General features: G+C 49.4%; 1 long non-coding RNA gene across 1 annotated transcript; it reads left to right on the forward strand.

Annotated features, from left to right (window-relative positions):
• Positions 1-204: 204 nt before the first annotated feature.
• LOC119273740 lies at positions 205-972 on the forward strand. Its single transcript, XR_005134959.1, has 2 exons — positions 205-574; positions 674-972. It is a non-coding gene; the product is annotated as an uncharacterized LOC119273740 (long non-coding RNA).
• Positions 973-11233: the final 10261 nt, after the last annotated feature.

Here is an 11233-nt window from a genome sequence, read left to right on the forward strand (position 1 = left end):
ATAAGTAAATTTACCGGAGGCGGGATGTACCGGTGTTGGATCTACCACGGACTACTGCTTTTAGATTTGTGCTGTGCTGGACCCACCCAGAATTAAGTTTCTGTTTCTTCGGTGATACTAAACGTATACGAGATGAATACAAGGATGATGGGCCCAACAATAAATATCTCCCAACCAGCCTCTTCTCTCTCTCGCATTATCTCCAGATTAGATCGTACAACCTCTCTCTCTCCCGAGAGCAACAGGAGCTTGACCGGCCGGCCTCCGTCCAACTCCGGCGACCGTCAACTCCGGCCACCGGATCTGCTTCCCCACCAGCCTCCGCCCAACTCGGGCGACCGTCAACTTCAGCGAGGCAGTTTTGCGGTGAGGTGTGTCTGTCCTGGCCATCGACGGGTCCGATGACGACGACAAGGTAGTGGGTTCACCGGCTGGCGCTGGATCCGGCGTCCACGACGCCGCTTGGCGGCCTCCTCGTCCATCCCGTCCCCGGCGTGACCAGCTCGTGAGCACGGGCACCACGACGGGTCATCGCCAGATCCGGCGACTCCAAGCCTGACCGCCACCGGATTTCGTGAGTCAAGAATCCCATCTATCCTAACCTCTCTCCATATGCACTTCATGATTTCGGATTTAATTAGCATGATTTGAACGTTCTTTGTTTCTTTACCAGATCGTCGGCCTCCCCTGCTACTTCAGTTTCAAATATTTGTTGAACATTCTTTGTTTCTTTACCAGATCGTCGGCCTCCCCTGCTACTTCATTTTCAGATATTTGCAACTTGATTTGAACATTCTTTGTTTGTGACAGAGAGCATGGGGTATAGTTTTTTTAAAGAGACTGAGATCTATGAAATTACTTCTCTGAAAATATGTAATTACTTCCCTGTAATATATTTGAATGTGGTGTTGCAAGTTCTGAAACAAATTTATGTGAAATGATTTCTGGAATATATGTGAATTTATATTTCAATATGGTGAAACTGACAATTTCAGTCTGTGGAAGTGTTATATATTTCTGAAAATGGTTGGAATGATTTTCAGTGAGATAAGAATTGAAATAGTTGTGTGTAGTTGAGCTGTGCAAAAAATGTGTAACTAATATTTCAATGTATTGTTGCAAGTTGTGAAACTAATTTCTTTGAAATATATGAAATTACTTCTCTGAAATACATAAAACTGATGTTTCTCATATTTGTAACTTGTTATTTCAGTGAGAAATTACTTCCCTGAAATATATTTCAATGTGGTGTTGCAAGTTGTGAAACTATTTTTTGTCCAAATATATGAAATTACTTCTCTGAAATATATGAAACTGCTATTTCATATATTTGTAACTTGTTGTTTCGGTGAGAAATGTATTGAAATATATGGAATTACTTTCCTGAAATATATTTCAATGTGGTGTTGCAAGTTGTGAAACTATTTTTTGTCCAGATATATGAAATTACTTCTCTGAAATATATGAAACTGCTATTTCATATATTTGTAACTTGTTGTTTCGGTGAGAAATGTATTGAAATATATGGAATTACTTTCCTGAAATATATTTCAATGTGGTGTTGCAAGTTGTGAAACTAATTTCTGTGAAAATATATGAAATTACCACATTGAAATATATGAAACAGCTATTTGTCATATCTGTAACTTGTTATTTCAGAAAGTGAGAGAGGTTTGTCCTTTGTGAAAAATGTGAAACTGGGATTTCAATGTGTTGTTGCAAGTTGCAAAACTAATTTCTGTGAAAATATATGGAATTAGATCTCTGAAAAATATGAAACAACAATTTCTCTTATCTGTCATTTGTTATTTCAGTGATATATGTATTGAGAAATTACTTCCCTGGAATATATTTCAATGCGGTGTTGCAAGTTGTGAAAATAATTTCTGCCAAAAAAATATGAAATTGCTTCTCTGAAATATATGAAACTGTTATTTCTCTTATCTAGCATTTGTTATTTAAGTGAGATGTGTATTGAGAAATATGAAATTACTTCCCTGAAATATATTTCAATGTGTTGTTACAAGTTGTGAAAGTAATTTCTGTGGAAATATATGAAATTAGATCTCTGAAAAATATGAAACTGCTATTTGTCATATATGTAATTTGTTATTTCAGTCATATATGTATTGAAATGTATGAAATTACTTCCCTGGAAATATATGTAATTACTTTACTGAAATACAGAAATATACATCACTTACATGGCTCAGCTACACATAGATATGTGAAATTTATATTACAATGTTGTGTAACTAGACTAGCCTATGCAAGTGTTATATGCTTCTTAAAAGGATTGCAATATTTTTTGAAAGATTTGAAATGATATTTTAGTTAGGTATGAATTGAAATAGCTATGTGTAGCTAAGTTGCATAGGCTAAAATATGAAATTGACATTTAAAGTGAGAGAGGTTGATCCTTTGAAAAATAAGCTGATATTTTTGTACATGTGTGAACTGTGAAGTGAGACCGGCTTCAGGAGCTAGAATCACGTGGGTAGGCCCAGCTGGTCAAATCACGTGGGTGGGGACCAGCTGGTGGGATACAACGGTTTAAATGAAGTAATGTGTGCAATACAGAGATACATCTTATGACAACTTTTGAGGTGGCAAGATTCCATTGGTCAGAGAAGCTCTGGTAGATCCCGGGAACGGTAAAAAGCGGTTTGCGAAGAGACGTGCCCAAGCCGCCTGAAAAAAGGAAAAGAAAAAAAATGTGATGGCCGTCTTCGGTCGCCTGTGCCACCGCCCGCCAACGCCCGGCCGGCTGCCTGTCCGTTCGACGCCCGACCGGTCGGGTCCGACCGACTGGGCACCCCTCGAGCCACCGGAGGCTCGGAGGCTGCACCCAGTGGGCAGGACCCGCCGGATGCAAGCCGGCAGCCGGCCGTCATCATCAACACTTGCCTCGTCTACACGAAAACCAATGTGAGCTCTTCACCCGCATACTTTCGCACCACGTGCATACATGGAGAACCTCGAGCGACGCTCGGGGACCACCTTCGCCTTTATTACAGTTGCATCATTGTTCGCTCCAGCGCCGACTAGTCTTGGTCCGAAGGCTGGCCGCTTGGCCCGATACACTCGTTCGCGCAGACGGCTTAGTAGCGCATACGGTACCAAAGGTCCACTCTCAGCCACAAACCGCAGCACGGCTGTCCGGCAAGCGAGAGCAAAAGCCGGAGGTCACCCCACGCGAAAAATGTCCGGGAGAAGACGGCTTGGGCATCTCGGCCGTTTCCCTTATGAGCATGTACTCGGTCAAATCCGCTCCTATAGTCCGTGTATTGTACACTCCACTCCTATAGATCTCGGAAGGTCTTCGTAATAGCTATAGACCGGCTTCGGACTGTCTAGCTAACAAGAGGCAAAGCCAAAGAGCGGAGGGGACATGAAAAAAACTGAAGGGGGCTCGGACGAAACCGAGTCGGCACCCTCCGCATAAAACTTACAATGCTGAAAGCAAACATTTGATATATCTGCACGGACTAACCTTGTCTTTTGCACGATCATTGCTGAGGGGAACCCCCTCCTCGCCCGGAGACTCAGAGGCTACACGCGGGTTGCGGGGCCAACGCCGGCTACAACCGGCGTTTCCATCGCCGATGTCCACATCATCAACCGCAAGACCCTCCGGCCGACTCTTTGAGTCGCCCGGAGGCTACACCCAGTGGGTTCGCTTGTGCGGCCCCACTCAGCCGGCGGACTCCGCGTCCATGTCCGGCAGGGCCCCGTGCCCTGCAGCCGGCGAACTCCACGTCCGCGCCCGGCACCCTCCACGTCACTGTCGGCTTCATCATCAACAACAAGACCCTCCGCGCAACTTTGAGGCTCGGAGGCTACACCCAGTGGGTGCGCTTGTGCGCCTCCACTCAGCCGGCGGACTCCGTGTCCGCGCCCGGCACCCTCGACGTCACCGTCTACTTCTTCATCAGCAGCAAGACCCTCCGCCCAACTTTTCCAAGTTGCGCGGAGGCTCGGAGGCTACACCCAGTGGCTGCGATCGCGCGCCCCCACTCAGCCGGCGGACTTCGCGTCCGCGTCCAGCAAGGCCCCGTCGGCGGACTCCGTGTCCGCGCCCGACGCCCTCGACATCACCGTCGGCTTCGTCATCAACAGGAAGACTTTCCGCCCAACTTTTACAAGTTGCCCGGAGGCTCGGAGGCTACACCCAGTGGGTGCGCTCGCGCGCCCCCACCGGAAGCAATCCGCACCGGTGCAGTCCGCAACCGTCCGTCATCGACATCTACTGCTTTCGTCGACGCCCGCTAAAATCTGCACAACTTTTCCAAGTTGCCCGGAGGCTCGGAGGCTACTGTGAGGGGGATGACACCCGGGTAGGCCCAAGACGGCGAACGACGCTTCAAAAACATCAGGGCCAGCATCGCCCCTCAATCCTGCTCACCCTTGGCCGGGTCGCTCGACCCGGTTAGGCCCCGCGACCCGGCAGGACCAGCAACCCGGCCGGACTCCTCAACTCGGCCCCAACAACCAAGCTCAAGACTTGTCCAGCAAGCCAGCACCGCCCCTGGTGTGCTCTCCAAACCCGGCCAAGGGTCAGCGCCCGTCCCATCCCGGCCGTACGATGGGACGAGTCTCCACCAACTGATGACCGAAGCCACAGTGCCCCGCCCATGCCTTTGGTCAGCTGGACGAGGCTACAGTGCCCCCACCTACCCGATGACCAGGGCTTGCGTGGCAACAGTGCACCAGACGTCACCCATGACGCCAGCAAGCGGTGACCTGATGGAGCACCACTGTGGATCGACTCGACTCGACCACGCCAAGACGGTCAACAAGACGGCACACAGTACCCCCAGGCGCATGGGGCCCACGCCCGGAGAACTCGGCGAGGCCTGGTACCCGGCAGGTCCCAGCGCCGGGTTCCCTGGACACTGACGACCTGGCCCTACGTCCTTGTAACATTACCATTGTATCCCTGGGGGGTTGACTTATAAAACCCCCCAGAAGCCCTCATGCATACGGGCAGTTCACTCATTCACACAGGCAATGCCACACACACCCAGCAAGCAACACCCAAGGAGAGGGAGGAGCCTAAGCCTTGGCCCGACCCCCTTCTTCCTCCATACAGCTCTAGGAGCAACACTGTACTGTTACGTATAAACCACACTCGGCAGGACTAGGGGTGTTATCTCTCTGGAGAGCCCCGAACCTGGGTATGTCTTGCGTCCCGCGCTCGCTCATGCCGACCTCGCCTCTGGAGCCCACCAGTGTCGTCGAGCCTCCTCCTATCTTTAGCCATCCCTTGGCATCTGTCGCGCGCCCACCACGACAGAACTTGTATCATGCGGCCCATCAGTCTGGCCCATGTTACGTAGCCCGACCATCCGAGGACCCCCTAATCCAGGACTCCCTCAGTAGCCCCCGAACTTGCCTTCAATGACGATGTAGTATCTGGCTTCATGTCTTCGGCGTTGCAAGGATGGTTCTCCACTATACTTCGGATTGACGACAGTCCGGCTCCACATTAATCATCATATCCCATTAAATTCTTTGCGGTCGTCGCCTCGGCTTCCACGTGTCGAACGAATGCGAATAGTCTAGGTATTTTTTCACAAATAACCCCTTGACCATGCAGGGGAGGTGCCTATTTAAAGAGATTAGATCTCAGATGTCGTTCCACACCACGCAGAAATCCTTAGAACTTGCCATAGAAAATCGCCCAAACATGGCCAGCGCTCCTAGCTCTTCCTCACACGCCCACGGCCCTCGAAAAGGCGACTAGGAAAGCTGCTCGGTATCCCATGCTCATCTGAACAAACTTCAGACACAGGGATACCTCCCTCCTGCGGATCTAGACTCTGTTCGGGCTGGATTAACTCCCCTCAACGGCGAAGCCCTAGCGGAGAATTTCCCCAATCCTTCTAAAGAGGAGCGGGTGTGCTTCGATTCCTTCCTCTTGAGAGGCGTAGGATTTCCTATACACCCTTTCCTCAGAGGCCTCCTGGAGTATTACGGCCTCCAACTGCACAATCTGACGCCATGCTCCATCCTGCATATCACGGGCTTTGTTGCTCTTTGCGAGCTGTTTCTGGGTTGTGAGGCTCATTTCGAGCTATGGCGGAAATTTTTTGCCTCGTCCCTCGCTCCCGGAAGGGATCTATATTCGAGGTGGGCGGCGCCGAAGTATGGCACATAGCCGGGAGAGGATACCTGTTTGGTACTCCGAAGAAGGCATCCGAAGAGTGGCCCTCGGAATGGTTTATATTGAAGACATCATTCTTCCGGACCCAATCCAGCGGGGTCTTCCCGAATTTTCCAGTGCTCCTTTAAAGAAGCGCACCAGCTGGCGTCCCCGAAGCCTCGAGGAAGAAGACAGTGCAGAGGTTAAGAGGCTAGCAAGCAAGATCAGAGTTCTTGCCAACTCCGGGCTGTCCATAATAGAGGTAATGGCGATTTCCATAACACGGTGTGTCTAGCCGCTCCAATCTAGAGGTCTTCCCATGTGGAATTATAATGGGGAGGACGATGCATCCCGTTGTCTGCACAAGGGTCCGGACAATTTCGTCACCCTGGCCACCATCTTAGCTGACCTTTACAAAGGGGAGAAGGAAGACTTCACCCGTTTGAAATGTCGGGAAGGCTTTTCCTTGTACAACCCTATCCCCTGGGTGAGTTCCTCTTCGATTATTGGCCTTACTCAACCTCTTTCCTGAGTTATACTAGTGAAATTTAATCCGGCTATTTTGAGTGGAGAAAGGTCGTCGAGGGGATCCACAGCCCCGCTCTGCAGCCAGAGGTCCACATTTGAGACCTGGATCCCGGATAAGAAGAAGAACCAGATATATTTATATAACTCAAGAAGTGGTCATTATAGCCGAGTACCCCGGCCTTCTCCCGTCCTCTCATGTCAGTACCCAGGAGATGTCTCATACAAAAGAGTTTTCCCATTGTGCCTCACCCACCGCACTGTCTCATGCTCCAAAGGGGCGGCGCTCATCACGCTAAGCTGTATCAAAGGCGTCCCTTAAGAAGGCGACGCACGCGCATGGCGAGTCTTTGAAAAGAAAGGCAACCGATGATACTACCGAGCCCCCACCTTCACCAAAGAGGTACAGTTTTTAACATGCACTAGGCTGACAGACCGGATTGTGACATTTCCCGCTGTGCATATTTTAGGAAGAGCATAGGCCGGACTATATACGGAGACCTTGCCGGCCATGCATCGACCAATCCGGCCTTGGAATCTGCCACAACGATTGGGGTGGCTACAGGCGCCACGTCGAATTGTCATGTCCAAGAGGATTTGGATAATTTATCCGTCACCAACTCCGAAGAGGAGAGCGTGATGAATCATCGGCGGCGGAAAGAGGCCATGCGCGATCCAAGTTTCACCGAAGAAGCGTTCAACGCCCTCAGCTCTGTGGATGTATATATCCGGGCTGCTCGGGACGGACTTGCCGGAGCCACTCACCAGCTTTGAAAGGATATGCGGGTAAAAACCTTGAGTAGATTCAATAATCATGTGCCAGTAGCCCCCGAAACTTGAAGCAGTTGGCCCAACTGATTTAAGTGTCGTTATATCATCAGGTACTCACGGTGAAAAATAACACGTTGTCCAAGGAGGTTGAAGAATTCCGGGCCAAGCTAACTGTTCCCACCGCCGAACTGGAAAGTTTGAAGACATCGAAGAAGGCACCAGATGGTAAGTACAACAGTATCCGAAAAATACGATTCTACACCAACCATGATTTTTGAATATACATTCGGTTGTTTACGGCTACAGCATCAACCGATCAGTTGGAGGAGAGGCTAAAGGCTGCTCAGGCGAACAAACAACATGCCGAAGGGCAAAAGGACGCTGGTCAACATGTATTAACACAGACCATCAATGAGAAGAACAAGCTACAGGATGCAAACATCAAGCAAGCCGGAGAGCTAAAGGACGTACGATCCCAATTGTCGGATGCCTTGAAGGAGAACAGAAAGCTGAAAGGCGGCATATTCAGTATGTCCTTTATCCTAAACTTTCATACGGTCCCCTGATGAAAAAGTTTTACGAGTTTGTTCCTGCAGGTTTATTAACTAGGCGGCCCAAAGGAGAAGTGTCCGGATTTCAAGGCGACTTGCTGCAAGAGCTATCCAAATTGCACGAGCTAATTCGGAAATCCATGAGGATTATTGCTAAGGCTCTATGGCCATCCGATTCTCCTCCAGAGATTATGGAGGAGCTCGTGGATTTATTCAAGGGAGCTCGTGGATTTATTCAAGGGAGCTCGACGCCGCTTTGAACTATGGAAGGAGTAATCATGTCGTGAAGGTGCACGAGAAGCCTGGGCCAGGGTAAAAATGCGGTATACTAGTCTTGATCCGAATAATATGGCCCGGGTCAGACCTCGGGGACCAGACGAGCAAGAAATTCCCGTTAGCTTGGTGTATGACCAAGTGAAAACAACCGCCATTTTTTCACAACTGTAAACTAGACAACCTTATAGATGGTATAGAGGAAGAGTAGGCGTTTGATTCCATGTAATAATATACTGTATCATCAAACTTATCTCCGGCCGAAATTTTAAAAATTGTCATGGCAGACCATCTGCTTCACCCTCCAAAACCCAAGGGTTGGAGTGTTTCCGAATACTATACCTATGGTAAACCCCAAGTGTGTTCGGAAACAAGGAAATCCGGTCATAATGCTTGAACAGACAAATTGTGTTCGGGGAGTTATGTTATATTAGTTTTAATGTAAGAAACATCTTCCATGGAGAATAGTTCCGTTAAGGGTTCCTCTCCCCGGGGTAGCATACATTGTTTATGCATACTTATGCTGTGATGCCAAAAATCATAGCTGGGTTTATATATTGCAACAAAGGCAGTTCGTCCTTTGTCCGCCGACCAATTATTCTCTTAAGAACGCTAGCTTTCGGCTTCACCCATCTGAGGTACATGTTCGCATGACCCGTGATGCGGAGCATCCTACGATCATCCCCATGGACCTACCATCGCCTCATCAAGAGCCAAGAGGACCTATGACACGAGCATGATCTAGAGCTCTCGAGAACGAGGTGACTTCTTTCCTTAGTGATATCACATATGATCCACTTGAGACATGGCTACTACCTAAGTACGATATGCTATGCATGACTAGGTGTCAAGAGGACCCCTTCGGAGATGTACATGAAGACGGACAAGTCGCCAAGTCCATGGATGAACAGAACCAACGGGAAGAATTAAAGAACACCTCCCAGGCCCCGGACATCTGGCCAGGACCCCGGACATCCGGCCCCTGGAGCATCATTCTCAGCAGCCTCCTAGCCGCCCAACATCTACAGGCCCCGGACATCCGGCTTCAGCCCATACATCCGGCCCCAGCCCGGAAATCCGGCCAGAAGCCTGGACATCCCGCGCCACGCACCAGAGCCTACAGAAGCTGACTCCACCAGCCCAGACATCCGGCCTCCTAGCCCAGACATCCGGCCCTTCGGGAAGGCCCGGACATCCGGCCCCGTCTGTCTACGCACAGTAAAGGGCCAAGGCCCATGTACCCTTTCGCCCCCCTAGACTATATATACTCTCCCATCTCCCTCTTTCCAGGGTTAGCATTGGTTTAGCTCATATGTGAGATAGAGCATTGCTCATCCATACGGATTTGCTCCTTGATAGAGACCGCGGCCCCTCTACGGAGACGATCCACGTTGGATTCAAGACCACCTCTGAAGAAAATATGCCCTAGAGGCAATAATTAAGTTATTATTTATTTCCTTATATCATGATAAATGTTTATTATTCATGCTAGAATTGTATTAACCGGAAACATAATACATGTGTGAATATATAGACAAACAGAGTGTCACTAGTATGCCTCTACTTGACTAGCTTGATAATCAAAGATGGTTATGTTGCTAACCATGGACAAAGAGTTGTTATTTGATTAACGGGATCACATCATTAGTTGAATGATCTGATTGACATGACCCATTCCGTTAGCTTAGCACCCAATCGTTTAGTATGTTGCTATTGCTTTCTTCATGACTTATACATGTTCCTATGACTATGAGATTATGCAACTCCCGTTTACCGGAGGAACACTTTGTGTGCCACCAAACGTCACAACGTAACTGGGTGATTATAAAGGTGCTCTACAGGTGTCTCCAAAGGTACTTGTTGGGTTGGCGTATTTCGAGATTAGGATTTGTCACTCCGAATGTCAGAGAGGTATCTCTGGGCCCTCTCGGTAATGCACATCACTTAAGCCTTGCAAGCATTGCAACTAATGAGTTAGTTGCGAGATGATGTATTACGGAACGAGTAAAGAGACTTGCTGGCAACAAGATTGAACTAGGTATTGGATACCGACGATCGAATCTCGGGCAAGTAACATACCGATGACAAAGGGAACAACGTATGTTGTTATGCGGTCTGACCGATAAAGATCTTCATAGAATATGTAGGAACCAATATGGGCATCCAGGTCCCGCTATTGGTTATTGACCGGAGACGTGTCTCGGTGATGTCTACATTGTTCTCGAACCATAGGGTCCGCACGCTTAAAGTTATGATGACAGTTTCATTATGAGTTTATGTATTTTGATGTACCGAAGATTGTTCGGAGTTCCGGATGTGATCACGGACATGACGAGGAGTCTCGAAATGGTCGAGACATAAAGATCGATATATTGGAAGCCTATATTTGGACATCGGAATCGTTCCGGATGAAATCGGCATTTTACCGGAGTACGGGGGGGTTACCGGAACCCCCCGGGGGGTTATTGGGCCATCATGGGCCATAAGGGAGAAGAGGAGGGCCGGCCAGGGCAGGCCGCGCGCCCCCTCCCCCCTAGTCCGAATAGGACAAGGAAGGGGGGGGGGGCGGCGCCCCCCTTTCCTCTTCCCCTTCCCCCTTTCCTTCTCCAACAAGGCAAGAGGAGGGGAGTCCTACTCCCACTCCAGGCGCACCCCAAGGGGGCCGGCCGCACCTCCCCCTCCCTCCTTTATATACGGGGGCAGGGGGCACCCTAGAACAGACAAGTTGATCTTCGTGATCGTTCCTTAGCCGTGTGCGGTGCCCCCCTCCATGATATTACACCTCGGTCATATTGTAGCGGTGCTTAGGCGAAGCCCTGCGACGGTTGAACATCAAGATCGTCACCACGCCGTCGTGCTAACGGAACTCCTCCCCGAAGCTTTGCTGGATCGGAGCCCGGGGTGCGTCATCGAGCTGTACGTTTGTCAAGAACTCGGAGGTGCCGGAGTAACGGAGCTTGGATCGGTT

This window comes from Triticum dicoccoides, chromosome 3A (genome assembly GCF_002162155.2).
Source record: "Triticum dicoccoides isolate Atlit2015 ecotype Zavitan chromosome 3A, WEW_v2.0, whole genome shotgun sequence".
Lineage (NCBI taxonomy): Eukaryota > Viridiplantae > Streptophyta > Magnoliopsida > Poales > Poaceae > Triticum > Triticum dicoccoides.